The 14,210-nt window shown below is 40.0% G+C and overlaps 1 protein-coding gene across 4 annotated transcripts in view; it reads left to right on the top strand.

Moving 5' to 3' along the window:
• Positions 1-14,210, top strand: part of LOC140699647 (trafficking protein particle complex subunit 9-like) — a 205,788-nt gene that overhangs the window by 167,452 nt on the left and 24,126 nt on the right. Inside the window, exons 1-2 of one of the 4 annotated variants that reach the window (XR_012077894.1) lie at positions 12,163-12,177; positions 13,961-14,185. The exons of the other annotated variants lie outside the window; for them this stretch is intronic. The gene's annotated coding sequence lies outside the window, so the exon portion shown is untranslated. Of the gene's footprint in view, positions 1-12,162; positions 12,178-13,960; positions 14,186-14,210 lie in introns of those variants that run through there. 4 annotated transcript variants of the gene reach the window in all.

Below are 14,210 nucleotides of genomic sequence, written 5' to 3'. Positions count from 1 at the left end.
TGTAAATCTATAATTAATGGACAAAATTTGGTTTATTAAAAAATCATTAGAATATTCTGCAATTCATCCAAAAGGAAATGCTCATTGACTTAAAATGTTTCTCCTTTAAGGTGATTTCTCCTGTTTGGTCGAGCTTAATTTGTTAACAGCCATCCTCATCATCATAATGACCAAACTCGCTGTGAGTGGACACCTACCTAAGGCTAAAATGCTTTCCTCATGTTTTACTTCATAGCAGGTGTTTGATTGTAGGTATCAGTGTCTCCTTTTTTGCAGCTGAGGGATTGAGAGATGGGGCAGCTTGTCCCAAATTACACACAGCAGGCTGTGGCTAGCTCGGTGCTGGAACCCAGGCTGCACAGAATGCATTCTTAATTGCTCCTCTTATCAGCCTCCCGTTAAGTGGTTACCCGAACACCTGTGACTCCATAAATGGCCGAGTTTAGTGATCTCAGACTGATGAGGCCTTGAAAGGAGAGACACCATTGAGAAGTTGAGACAGAGTGGCAGAAATTAAAATTGTTCATTTTCACAAATTTTTAATTCTCAGGTAATTACATAAAAAGTTATTTTTATTTTAGTGCTCTGTAAGCACTAAAAACAAAACATTAAAAATAATTATAGTGCAAAAGAGAAGTGAGCTCTTAAAGTCCAACCACTGCTAATGATGTTGCTTGTTTTTCTCTTGTGGCCCTTTTTGACAGAAATACTTACAAAGACTGAATTGGTTTTATGTAGTTTTAATATGGAAGAAAAGATTGTCAGTGAATATTGTAAGAAAAGTCTTTACTCTTTTCTTTCCTGTTGATGAATATGTACGTTATTTTCATGGCTTAAGTACATTTCCTCATTTGTGAAATTTGAGTAATATCGTTTAATTTGTCTGACTGTGAGAGGTAGATGCCTTGTATACAAAGAACCCAAGAGGTGCTTAAAAAAAGTGTGCTGTCACAATGACAGATATTTTAGAAGGATCAACTCTGAATACTAAAGAGTGTCGCTTATTTCTGATACATATTCAATATGTATTTGTATGATATATTTGAATATGGTTTAAAGTAACAAGGATTCATTTATTTTTTTTGGTGTAGTATGAAGTTTTAATGAAATCTGTATCATTCTAGTGAGACAGGGACTAGTTAAATTGCCTTAATCAGATGACCTTGAAGATTATTTACACAGAATATGTATTGTTACAAATCAGAATTTATGTTGCCGTGTAACCATCCACTCAGACATTTAAATTCGTGGGATTCTGACCAGATCCGTTAAGTTTAGTAAAATCCATATTGATCATTTTCAGGGAATAAGCTCCTCTATTTTGTGATTAAAGAAAATTTTGATTTTTTTCTACATTCTTAACAGGTTTAAAATATCAAAATATTGATTTGACATGTCACTTTTTTAATAGAGAGAATAAAGCTCATGCTGTTTTATTATGTAAATAAATGTTTTTGTATGGCAACAAAATTGTATGATATCCTGGCTCTTTTAGTATTTTGCAAGATACTTAGATAACCTACTGTTGGAAAAATACAAACGTGAATTTTATGAATATAGGCCTAATACAGATCTGTTGGTTTTTGCTACAGTGCAAGACATGAGGCATAGGAGAGCTTTGCTGCTGATTGCCAGGAGGACAGATCCCATGTCTCAGTTTCCCCTCCTGTAAAATGAAGTGGCTGAACTGGATTCTTTCCTCTTCTAAGATGAGTTTCCATGAGCCTATGTCTTCTGTTTATATTCAGGAGTATTAGCAATATCAGATTAAATACTGAATATCCCTCCTTTCCCCCGAATCAAAGTGCAGCATGTGCTGCACTTTTATTTATCTGATTCTCGTTACTGATCCTACAGGCAATTTTTGTGTTGCATCTTTCCCGGTAACCTGGAAGGTCATTTTAGCCATAGGTGGCACTGTTGCACCTTCTTACAGTCTTAACTTTCCTGTTTGTAAAAGAAGGCTTAAACAACGTTATTTTATTTTGATTACTTTACTTAATGCTTCAGAATAGCCCAATGTCCATTATGTCTGTCTAACTGGAAAAGTTATTCTGCTTATATCTTAGATTTATTCTGTCATCTCACTGTGAACATTTCAGACTTGCTGTGCAAACAATAGCAAAATCGGGCTTTTCTTCTAGTATTAGAAACCAGTGAGCCGGGATTTTATAAAACAGCTAGAAGCGGCATCTGGAGGACCTTAAAGGTGAAAAGTGTATTGAGTTCCCTGAGTTTTGACCCCGCCGCTGTGTGTTAATTGGTGGTAGGAGATTTGGTACATATACGAAGGGGTGTAGTTTTTGATATGGTTTGCCTGCACGCGCTGCCACTGAGCCACTTGAGCCTGAGTCAGTTCGTTTTGAGTTTTTCCCTCGTCTGTGAGATAGGGACATTCGTATCTGATTTGTAGAATTGTGAGAATTAGAAATTATGTGCAGTGTTTACCACAGTGTGTATGTCAAGAGGGCTCTTAAACTTTAGCTGCTGTTTTGTGTGAAGCCATCATTTGAGAGTCTTTGGCAATTACTAAGAAACAGGAAAATAAGAAGAGATGGTTTTATGATGAAAGATATTTGAGGAGGTTCCATAGTTCCTATACCCATAATTTAGCATCAGCAGAGTCAGAACTGTTACACAGTCGCCCTAAACCAACGTTAAGCCACAGAATTATTTGTTACTTCATATATTTTGGGGTTTAAGGAGATCCAATACTTATACACATGTTGTCTCCAGCAGCCTACTGAGAGATGACACAAAAGAGTATACAGGCGATAAATGTCTTCTTTGTTACTGATGAAGCCACGTTCTCCATGAACTTCAAGGCTGTGGGAAAATGCGTGTCATGATACTGTGTCCCAGAAATACAGAATCACCCTGTCCCATGTAGCTCTGGGCCACAGCGAGCCTTCCCTTGAGAAGACCTGCCCTTTCATGCACAGGGCTTTCCTGCCATGGAGCTGAGCATCCCGCGTGCTTCCCAATGGTGACCAACACTGGAGTGAAAGGAAGGGTTTCACATGCCCTGCTTGTCTCCCCGGACTCACACCTCACTCTGTTAGTGTAATGAGTGCTAGCTGTGGGCCAGAGGCCAGGGGTGTGAATGGAGAAGCACTCTCCATGGCCCAGAGGAGTGGTTAGGAGACATCTACTCCCTCAGTTTAAACAGGTGGTTGGATGGAACATAAGGGTGCTCCCCAAGAGTGTATAAAAGGAGAAATAAGGATTTTATTTGGGACTTAGGCTAGCCAGGAAACACATAAGATGATTAGAGGGGAGACTTGTAAAACAATTTGATATTAAGTTGACATTTGTTGAACACCCAAAATGTGCTACATTCTTTTCTGAGAGTTTTACAGAAATGAATCCTTCAATCTTCTCAACAAGCGAGTAAGGAAGGTTTGATTGTTATCCCAGTTTTACAGTGTGGAAATTGAGGCACACAGAGGGTAATTAAGTTGGCAAAATCACAGAACTAGTAATTGGCAGAGCTGGTATTTAAACCCTGGCTGTCTGGTTTTGAGGTTCCCAGAGATGGGCTTTGGGTGTTTAGCATTATCGGCATCCCTGAATCTTTGTACCTCTGTGCATCAGTTAGCCTAGAAAGGACAGGGAAAGGAGTGTTACACAGGAGCTCATAGTCATGTCTTGGCCACTGTCCACGGAGAGTGCACCGTGATTGGCGTTAATTGACTTCTGGGCAGTAGATCTGTTCGTATAATAGAAATATACTCCATTGAATTAATCTAGAAACCCTTCCTGCTCCGTTTCTGTCCATGCTTGCCATGTGACTGCCTGCCCGTGATTGGGCCGTGGAGGAGAAAATGTACTCATGGTTGAACTCTGATATTTCAGTCTGGTTCATAGATTCACATCTTCTGTTACATTAAAAAGTTAAGTTTCTGGTTTTCTTGCATCAGTGTCTCATGAGTTTGGTTAATGTGAAACCAGTCCATGGGAGCCCAGGGATGATGACGGTATAATTTCTGAGCACGTTGAGGCACTTCTACCCGTGCAGACGTGGCTGGAGGATGTCCAGCTTCCTCACTGATTTTCCCCAACAGCATGGTCCTCTCCCACCCCTGGATGTGAGGTTGGGAGCTGTCTGAGTAGGCCAGTCAGAGGCCGAGTCCACCAATCAGAAAATGATGAAGTACCTGGAAGTGGGTTTAATAGAAGACAAGGGCTTCCAGGTTGTCAGATGGGCTGTTCGAGTCCATTTGGTGAAAAGCTGTCCACTGTCTGTGGTTGAGCTACTTCTTTGCTGTTGAAAAGTCTGGAGTAGATGAAGGGATTTTAAAAAGCAGAAAGGAGTGCTTTCAGGTGGTACGTCCACACCGGTGAGAAGTGATGGATGACCGCCTTTGTGAGTCATAGACAGTCTTACAAACTTCATAAAACAGCTTTAAAAGCTCTTCCATCTGAGTGCACTTCATATGGGGTCCAGATCATCACTGGTCACACTGTGAGGGCAAGTAACTGATAATGGCAGAAAGGACACGGAGGCATCAAAAAGGTCTCAGTCACTTTCCCTGTTTAAAGGATGCAGCACAGTGTAATATATTTTAGCTGGTTTTTCACTGAAAAGTTTTTAGTGTTTTCTGGGACTCCCCAGTGCCCCAAGGTTCCATGCAGCTGGGTGTCCCCTCAGTGCAGCTCTGTCAGCGCTTGCCCTGGGCTGACACGGTGTCACGGGGAGCAGGACGGTCAGCGTCCCCGGCTCCTCCGAGCTCCGTCTCCTCATCTGCAGAGCCGGGTTTCTCATCCGTGTCTACTTAGTAGGGTTGCTGAGAATCACACGTGATGCTTCATGTGTGACTTGTGGTTGTCTCTGTGATTGGCATATAGTTAATATTTGATAGAAACACTTGTTTTTTTAGTATAATTGTAGCACCTAGATTGCAGTGGTTTTTAGTCTGCATTTTTTATAACTTTATTCTTATTTTTAAATATGCACTTATTTTTATTTATTTTTTTTGGAGGTACTGGGGACTGAAGCCAGGACATTGTGCATGCTAAGCAGGTGCTCTACAACTGAGTAATACACACCCTCCTTTTCTGCACTTGAAAGTAAATATTGCTATACACAAAATAGCTCTTAAACACCATCATGGGACCTAGTCACTGTATAGACAATTGAACACGTATACTATTTCAATAGGAATAAATGTTTTTGAGACATACATTTCTGAATCTGTTAATGTGCTTAAAAACGATCATAGGTAGTGATAAACACGAATCTTTGATCCAGTACTTCTTAGAGTCTGTTTTGCCATCAAGGGAAATTACATTCTACAGCGAAGGCTAATTGGGTCTCTTTGATATTTGGATGGTTTAGCAGATGATGAAGGCTTTCAAAAGCTGACAGTTTTGTATTTTAAAGTAACTACAAAGTTACCTTCTACAATTTGTAAGTACTAAGCTTGTGAAGTGCCCAGTAATCCAGGGGGTATTTGTCTGTGTCTGTGTCTGTGTCTGTGTCTGTGTGAACGTTGGTTTGTGTGATTTCAGGAAGGTAGAAAGAAATTCCATATAGACTTCTGATACCTTTCTCCTCCATTTCAAGGTGTTGGCATATATTTACACTAATAAATTGATATTCAGTTGTCATTTGGCATATTGGGAATAAGACTTTCTCATACTTGTTTCAGAAGGGTTAGGGAGCATGAGCTTAAGAAATGGGAGGAGATAGAGGCAGGGAGGTTCTTTAAACTTTGTGCAGAATTAGAAACAGTAACTTTTCTCTTTTCTTCTAAAGCAAACTGGCACTGAATTGTAACATACTATTACTCAGAATTGCTTTTCTGATCAGATACAAGTACCTCAGATTTTTAAAGGCAACATGAATGATGAAATGTGTTTTAGCAGTTATTTTTTAAAGTAGTCTCTTTTCAAGTAAAAGGCTATAGCCTGTTCTTTCTTCCAGCGGTACAAGAAATTCTCATTGTTCTGTTGAAATGATCTATGTGCTTACTTTCTTTTCTTTTTTTCTTTAAGTGCTTTTTTCATTGTGGTTTGAATGAATGTTTAAAATTTCTGGTTTTTGATCTTTAGAACATGCTGATTTATCAGAACTGTCAAAAACCTGATTGTTCATTGCTCCTTGTTTGGTGGGGCACCCTATTGATTTCTGTTGTCTGTTAAAGAGTGAAATTCTTCCTCTAGCCTGCAGATCATTAAGTGAATGGTTTGCAGTGTGCCTTTAAAATTATTTGTATGCATTGAGCATGTTTGTCCAGTGAATTTTAAATTGACTCATTGTAATGACTTTGATTTGATTCTGTGGCTTTTGCTCCTCTCCACAAGAATTTGAATTCTCTGTTGCATTTTGTATACGTGTTCTTAACAGGGGAAGAAATTTTGCATATTTTACAGAGGTGGGTTTTCCTATCCCCTCTGAATGCCTTCTAAAATTGATACAATAAAAATCAGTTATTGCAGTGCATAATTATTTCATAAATTATTTTTTGGCATAATCAGAAACAATGACCAAGAATGATAATAAAAAATACGAAAACCTTCCTTCCTTTGAAGAATAGAAATCAGGTAGTCAGGCTCCCGCATGCTTTGTGCCTGACACACTTACTCTCATGTCATTGTGTATCATGATTCGGAGATGGTATTGTTTCAGGTTTATAGATTTTTGTTTTAACATTTGTGTTGAATTCTTTCTCCAGGCTGATGTTTCCTGTTGGGTTTGTGGAAAGAGTAGAAGGGAAACAAATACTTTGTTTTGTTTTCAGGAGGCCTGAGTTGATGGGAAAAGAGTTGAGGGTGGGCTGAGGAAAAGAGTGACACTCCCTCTCCTCCTGGCTGAAATTGATAAACAAAGAAATCAATTAAGTGTATCGATATTTGACCAAAAGAATTTAGCGAGCCCAAACTGGCTAGAAATACACAATGGAAATTACTGAATTCAGCTTCAGAATGAGGTGCTTTACCAAGTAGAAGCAGCTTAGAGCAATCAGAAAATCAGTAATATGATGAGATATAAATGGAATATTATATCTTTTATTGCTGAAACTTTTCTACGTTAAGTTGTGTAGAGCTAAAATTAAGTTTCAATCACCAGGAGTTAAGAGAGTGAGTGGTACTGTAGGATCGTTATTCACGGATGTGCCTAGACCCTGATAGAGTGGCTGAAGATGGCAGGAAAAGACCCACATCCAGGATTTTCATCCTAGGGTGTCCTCCATAATGGTTCCATGTGGAAGCAGATGATTGGGTTAACAAATTGTAACACACCCCAGTCGCCTCTGAATTTTAAGAAGAAAAAATATGCTTTGATACTGCTTTATAAGCAAGTTCCTGTGCATCCTCACTCCAGACTCCTTGCCTTAAAAATCAGAGACAATGCTTTGCTTGTGTAGTTGAGGTTTTAGATAGCACTCTGCTGGTTGTAAAGCAAGGACCGAGACCCTCAGCTATAAACGCTGGGCTTGTGTGTTGTTAGATAGTGTATTATCCCCAAAACAAGGACCTGGCTGGTCTGGTGGTCTGCTTTTTAATGAACATATCTAAAAATGTATCTTGTTCCCCTCACCCCATGACTTCCCTAAAGATACACTAATCCTTTGTACTCATTGTGTATTCTACAATCTCTGCCTCATCCTGTCTTTCCCGAATTTCCTCCTTACTATCTCACAACTGTTAACGAAGTTTTCCTTTGATTATACCCTATAAATATGGGAGCATTTGAGAGGCTCATGGAGATGGCTCCCTACTCCCTCTCGATTTCTTGACTTTTTCCACAGAGTCTTGAATAATCATTCCGTGTCAGTAAGACTTCTGCCAGCCAGAACCCACAGTTCCAGGTGAGAAGGATGCAGGCTTTATCTCTCCTACCGGAGGCAGAGACAGAAGAGAATTGAGATATGCTCCCCCGTGATCCCTTCCTGCCCCAGGTCTACAGCACTTCACTTGCAGCCTTTGGGCCTCTGCTCAGAGGGCCTCTGTCCCAGGACTGACCTCAGCGTTTTCTTCCCTTGTCAATATTTCCTGTGCCTTTCAGAACTTGGTCTCTTCTCTGCAATTCAAACCTGGCAGATGTGATGGTGGTCAGCGTGCTGGTGGGCAGTCCTTTGGGGACCCCCAGGAGCCATGCTGATTCTCCTGAGTCTCTCAATCGAGGTTAAAGAACAGTCCAGCACCGAAGGAAGCCCATTCTCGAGCGGTCAACAGATCATTTCATCACTTTCATTTTATTTTTCAATTTTTGATGGAGAAATTATTTGTAGCGAACTGTTCCAGATATTCGCCGCCTGCTTTCCTCATCACCATTCCTTGTTGTCTCTGGTGCTAGTTTTATAAACCAGGTTTCTTCTCTGGTCATTTCTGGCAGCTGGGCTTGCCGAATCCTTGATCTGTATTTGAAACAGAATGCTTCCTCGTGATGTCAAGGTGATTTTCCTATTTCTGAATATTTCGTGTACACTCAGCAACTGTTTCAAGTGAAATGCTCTTGTCCAATTTCGGTTAACTCACATTTGCTAATCTCCTGCTTTCATGCTGAGAGCAGTTTCTTTTTCCTCTAATAAAAGTTAGCAATTTGCATTTACTATGGAAGATACTGGCCCAAGGTCCTTTTGTTCTTAAGAGTTTGAATAGAATTCACCCATTAAAATGTACAGCGGTTTTTACTCTATGCCCAGAATTGTGCATCCCAGTCAATCTTAGAATATTTTCATCCCCCCAACAGGAAGCCCCGTACGCATAAACAGACATTCTCATCTTCCCCATCCTCCCCCAGCCCCAAGGAGCCAATTTTCTCTCTGTGGATTTGCCTGTGCTGGACATTTCATGTAAATCGAGTCACTTCATATAAGTGGAAACGTCTATTGTGACTGACTTCTTTCACACTGAGTAACGTTTTCAATGTTTGCTCATGTTGTGGCCTTAGTCACTATTCTGTGCTATGCTATTGCTGAATAACATTCCACTCTATGGCTGGGCCCCACTGTTTACCCATTCATCAGCTGATACGCATTTGGGTTGTTTCTGTTTTTGGCTGTGATGAGTAATGTCGCCGTGAACACTCATGTGGTATTATTTATGTGGATATTTGTTTTCCGTTCTCTTACCTGTGTGCCCAGAGAGCAGAATTGCTGGGTGAGTCAGAAACGAAATGTTCAACTCTCTGAGGCCCTGCCAGGCTGTTTTCCAAAGTGGCCACGCTGTGTTACATCCTCACCAGCAAGGGCTGCGTTCTCCGCTTCCTCTCTGTCCTCTTTAGTGCTTGTTACCATTTTTTTTATTATACCCTATTGTAGTGAGTGTGAAGCGGTTTCTCCTAGTGGTTTTGACTTGATTTCCCTTACAGCTAATGCTATTGAACATCATTACATTGTGCTTTATGGACATTTGTATATTTTCCTTGAAAAATACCTTTTCAGATACTTTATTAACCTTTTAATTGAGTTGCCTTTTTATTGTTGACTTGTAGGTTATTTTTTTTTCTTCATTTTGAGATACAAATTCCTTACCAGATAAGTGATTTGAAAAAATTTTCTCCTCTGTGTTGTTGTTTCACTTTCTGGATGGTGCCCTTTGAAGCAAAGTTTTAAATTTTGATGAACTGCAATTTGTCTCTGTTTTCTTTGTTTCTTGTGCTTTTGGGGTATTATTTAAACTCTGAGGTATTTTATTTAAGCTTTTATATATAAAATAACTTAATTCTTAGGACCGTTATAGGAGATGGGTGCAGTTGTTGTCCCCAGTCTATGGATAGGAGACTGAGATGCAGAAAATTTCACTGAAATATCAGTGTCACATCTACCTAGTGCTGTGGGATTTCAGACCCTCATGTTTGTCCCCAGCATTTATGATCTTCACCACCATGCTCCACTACTGCCTGGAATCATTAATGAAAATAACTTTCATTTTTTGATTTCTTGTTAGTTTGTTTTCTCATTGGGGACCTCATCTCCTTATTTTCCTTTCGGATATCAGTGTAGATTTATTTTAGGTCTCATGTAGGCAGAAGCATTGCTATCAGTTAACTTCTTTATTACTCACTCTCCAGTGATGATTGTTGCTAGTTGACCTAACCAAGTCATGCTTAAGTCTTTCCTGCTAATGACACTAAAAACAGTCATGACTTATAGAATGCTCAAAGAAAGTACTTGATTGATTTTATTTTGCTACCCAATCAAACCAATCAAGTAAAAACCCCAGTGTTGACACAGACTATAAGCACTCCAGTATAGGGTCACTGTCTTCCTTCTGTTTCATTTATTTGGTCACAGTGTCTGGATAGTGACTTGCTGTCCAGCAGTTTTGTGAGGATACTGTGCTCGTGAATCATTGTAAGGACAGAATTTTGAAAAAAGACTGTGTTGTTCATTTCACAAGGGAAAAGATAATATAGAAATACTGCTCAGATCTATTTTAAAATTAAACTTGGAATTTTGAGAAGAATTCAAGAAACCATACAAAGCTCTTTTTCACTAATTTTAGATCTATCTTAGACACATATGGTTACATAGCAGAGTAACTTATCAAGTACATTTGACAATAGGAGTGTAATATTGATTATTTGTTTTAGTTGAAATATTCTACCTGGGATAAAGTAATCAGTGCCCATAAATGAACAAATATGTTTGTATTTCTATGCAACATGGGAGCAGAGTTCATGTTTCTATATAATATGTATGACTGTGTGTTTTAATCTGTCTGTCAGTGTTTTTATAGTTTATCAGCCATGTTGTAACTTCAGAATTCTTCTAACATATTCACTCCCGATACTACTGCAGTTTGTACTGTGTATCCTATCTTATGCATGGGATTCCACTGTCCCCTCAGTGAGGAATTTCCTCTCCTATTGAGCTAGTAGCAGAGTTAAAGGAACAGTGATTTCAAGGCCTTTGCTCTCCACGTGTTCGCAGTTGCCTGTCAATCACGATTTTCCCTTTCTTGTGTTTTCATTGTGCAATTAGAATTTTTGAAAATAATTATTAATATGTTTCACCAGTCTCCCTAGAAACTTGATGTGTTTGTGCTTTTCAGTTTTCAATTTATGAAAATTGTAAATGCACACTTGTTTTTAAGTAGTCCTTTTTCACTAGATATTTGTTTACCTCTTTATAGTTAAAATAATTTTTCCCAATGAATGAATCGGTGTGCATGTTTTAAAAGATACCTTACTTTTTATTTTTCTTATTCTAACAGGTATATTCGTTGTACAGAATTTAGAAAATAAGGATAAACACAATAATAACTTAAAAATGGCCTCTAATCTCACTTGTAGATACAGTTGTAATGTTTGAAATTGAGAATTACAAGTCCTCTCACTTTGTTCTACTCTTTCAAGTACGTTTTGGTTACTGAGACCCTCGAATTCCCATATGAATTGTAGCAGAAGCTAGTCAGTTATTGCAGACGAGCCCGCTGGGATTGTGATCGAGACCACGTTGTATGTGTGCTTCACTCTGGGGAGCACTGCCATCCCAAGAATATTGTCATCTGATCCAGGAATTTGCGTGGTTTGTCTTTCCAGGTATTTAGGTCTTCTTTAATTTATTTCAGCAATGTGTATGGTTTACATAGTATTATTTTACTTTAATTTTTGCCTTTATACTGAGGACAAGTGTGCAAGGTACCAGGATTAGAATTGTATTATAGCCCCGCAACTTGCTGCCACCATGGACGCTGCGGTCTCTCTTTGCCCTTTGTAAAATCTCGCACAAAATAGGACCTAAGTAACTCTCTCTTGAAAGAATGATTATATGATTGCTGGATGATGCTTGAGAGTCCTTGTGATGATGTCTTTTTCCCAGACTTTCCCCTCTTCTTAAATATGCCCTTTCTCTTCCTTTCCTCCAGCCTGGGTTTCAGCCTGCCTGTGGCATTGATTTTCCTTGTCTATGGACTCTTCCTTTCACTAGTTCCTGATAATGTTACATGTCGGCTGTGGAAACTTGCTAGATGTCAAGAAAGAGCAAATCCACTGCATGCTAGTATTTTTAGAGTGTGTTATTGAATTATCAATTGAAATTAAATCAGGCTGACCCATTGAGCCATCCCCTGAGCTCTTTTCGCCTTCCTACAGGTGATACTGCTCTCGTTGCTGCATGTGCCCTTCCCCCAGACTTAGTTTTGGAGTTGAGTAAATCACCATCACTGGAGCCCTCTCTTGAAAAGATGAAGAGAGCATTTGCTTGGGGACTTGGATGAGATGAGGTAACAGATAAAGAATGGAGCCCCACCTCATTCTGACCACTGCTCTTTCCGTTCATTTCTCCAGGGGAAGAGTACAATTCAAAAATATAAAGATTGTGAGCTAATGAAATATACAAGACAACCGATCATTTATTAAATACACTTTCATGCCAGAAACAAATGCATTATACACACAAAAAGCACATAAAGTACGGTAGTACTGTGGTTACAAACGTGGGCCGAGTTCGAGTCCTGCTCTGGAGTGACAAGTTCTGTGAGATGGAGAACTTGTAGGTCGGCTTAGCCTCTCCCGGACTTTTTTTCTGTCCTGCAGAGACAGGGCTCGCTAGTCATCCCTCCCCCGTAGAGGTGCTGTGGGTTGTAAATGATGCGCGTGGGCAGGCCGAGCACAGCTGCTCGTTCCTCGTAAGTGCAGGATAGCACAGCTTTTGCGGTTACGGCTTTATGACCGCACCGTGTAGACTCTCAGTGCTCCGAAGGGATGTCTTGCGGATTGGAGATGGGATTCTCACTTCTGTAAATACCCAAAGATTGTGTTATTGAGCCTTGCTGATATAAATCTATTCTTTAGAAAGTACATAATGTAGATATATTTTTCAAACATGCATGCTTTTTGTCTTTTATTATTTATACTTCTACCCTCTCATCACGTGGTGTGACTTTTGATGGAATCCAGGAAACAGTCCTAAGCCACCTGCCTCTTCACACTTCTTCGTGATGGTTTTCTTCCTTGACTAGAAGAGGGTTTTGCATAGGAAATTTTGTTTGCTCCCCTTCTCTTGGAGTCTCCCTGTTTGTCTGCCCATCTCTCACCTGTCCATCTGTCCATTTCTCTACCCACTCATTCTTCTAACTTGTTCCAAGAAGCACTTCAGGCAGCTTACAGAAGAACAGATACCAAATAAACAGGTGAGAAAATGGGGCCAAGTTCACAAATTGAGGCTTGGAGTTGAGCCTGTGTGAGAGTTGCAGGCGTGAGACACACGCCTCTGCCTTGTGACTTATAAGATAGACAGCATCAATGTGCCTGAGGCTCCCAGCACACACAGGGAAGCAGGATTTGTGGGAGATGCTCACTGGCTGTGAAATAAATAAGTGGCTTAGGAGAAGCCCAGCCTTTCCAACTACTAAGACTTAGGAGAATATTTTGAGTGTCTTCCAAAATCTGAGTATTGCATCTTTTCTTTTTCAGAGTTTTATGTATAGTTGGTTAACATTCTATAACTGGAAATTTCTCCAAAACTGCTGCCCACGTGAGTCCCATGACTCGGGAATGGGGTGGTTCTGCTCATTGACGGGTGTTGGCCAGAAACGGAAAATGACAGCCTCAAAGGAGCCTGGGATTTGTCAGTTATGTTTTGTCAGTGCTGTAGATTTCAGAAAATGCTTTTACCGTTTCTCTCCATCTGAGGAAGCAGCGTGCTCTCTTCCCAGCATAAGGAGCTCAGGGTCTCGGGATGGTGGGGGCTGACTGCACTGCCGTAAAGACAGCTGAGCTAGTCACTGCATGTGTGGTGCTTTCATGTAGTGCATTTCATGTTTTTTAAAAGGTTTCAACAGGTAGTTGATTAACTGAGTTAATTAACATTTAATAAATATGAGGCTTTTTTGAAAAGACAGTTATAGGGAGAATATAAGTTGTGAACACTTTAAAAATGGCTTCATTACTGAAATTTCAGTAAGGAAGATTCAGTTTATCTTATTTACGCCTCTCTTTAAAAGTAACAAAGAAACAAGACAGAAAAAGCAGAGGATTATTTCTGTTCTTCCTCTCGGTTTGCAGGTGCCCTCACCTCCAGTGGCATCCATCCAGACACCAGCACTGACACTGGCCGTGCTCAGAAATGCCTCAGCCCTGAAGACACAACTGACAAATAGAAGGGAGCCGCGGCCTGTTACAGCGGGTGCTCTCACTTTGTGGGTCCTTATGTAACTGCGTGGTGTTATTCAGGATCGCCCTTTCTACACTGTGTGACGGTGCTGCGGTGTCTCCTAGTTATTTGTTTCTGTAACTACTCATGTATTTTTTTCAA

Source organism: Vicugna pacos, chromosome 11 (genome assembly GCF_048564905.1).
Source record: "Vicugna pacos chromosome 11, VicPac4, whole genome shotgun sequence".
Taxonomy (NCBI): Eukaryota; Metazoa; Chordata; class Mammalia; order Artiodactyla; family Camelidae; genus Vicugna; species Vicugna pacos.
This window is presented reverse-complemented; position numbering and strand designations above follow the sequence as displayed.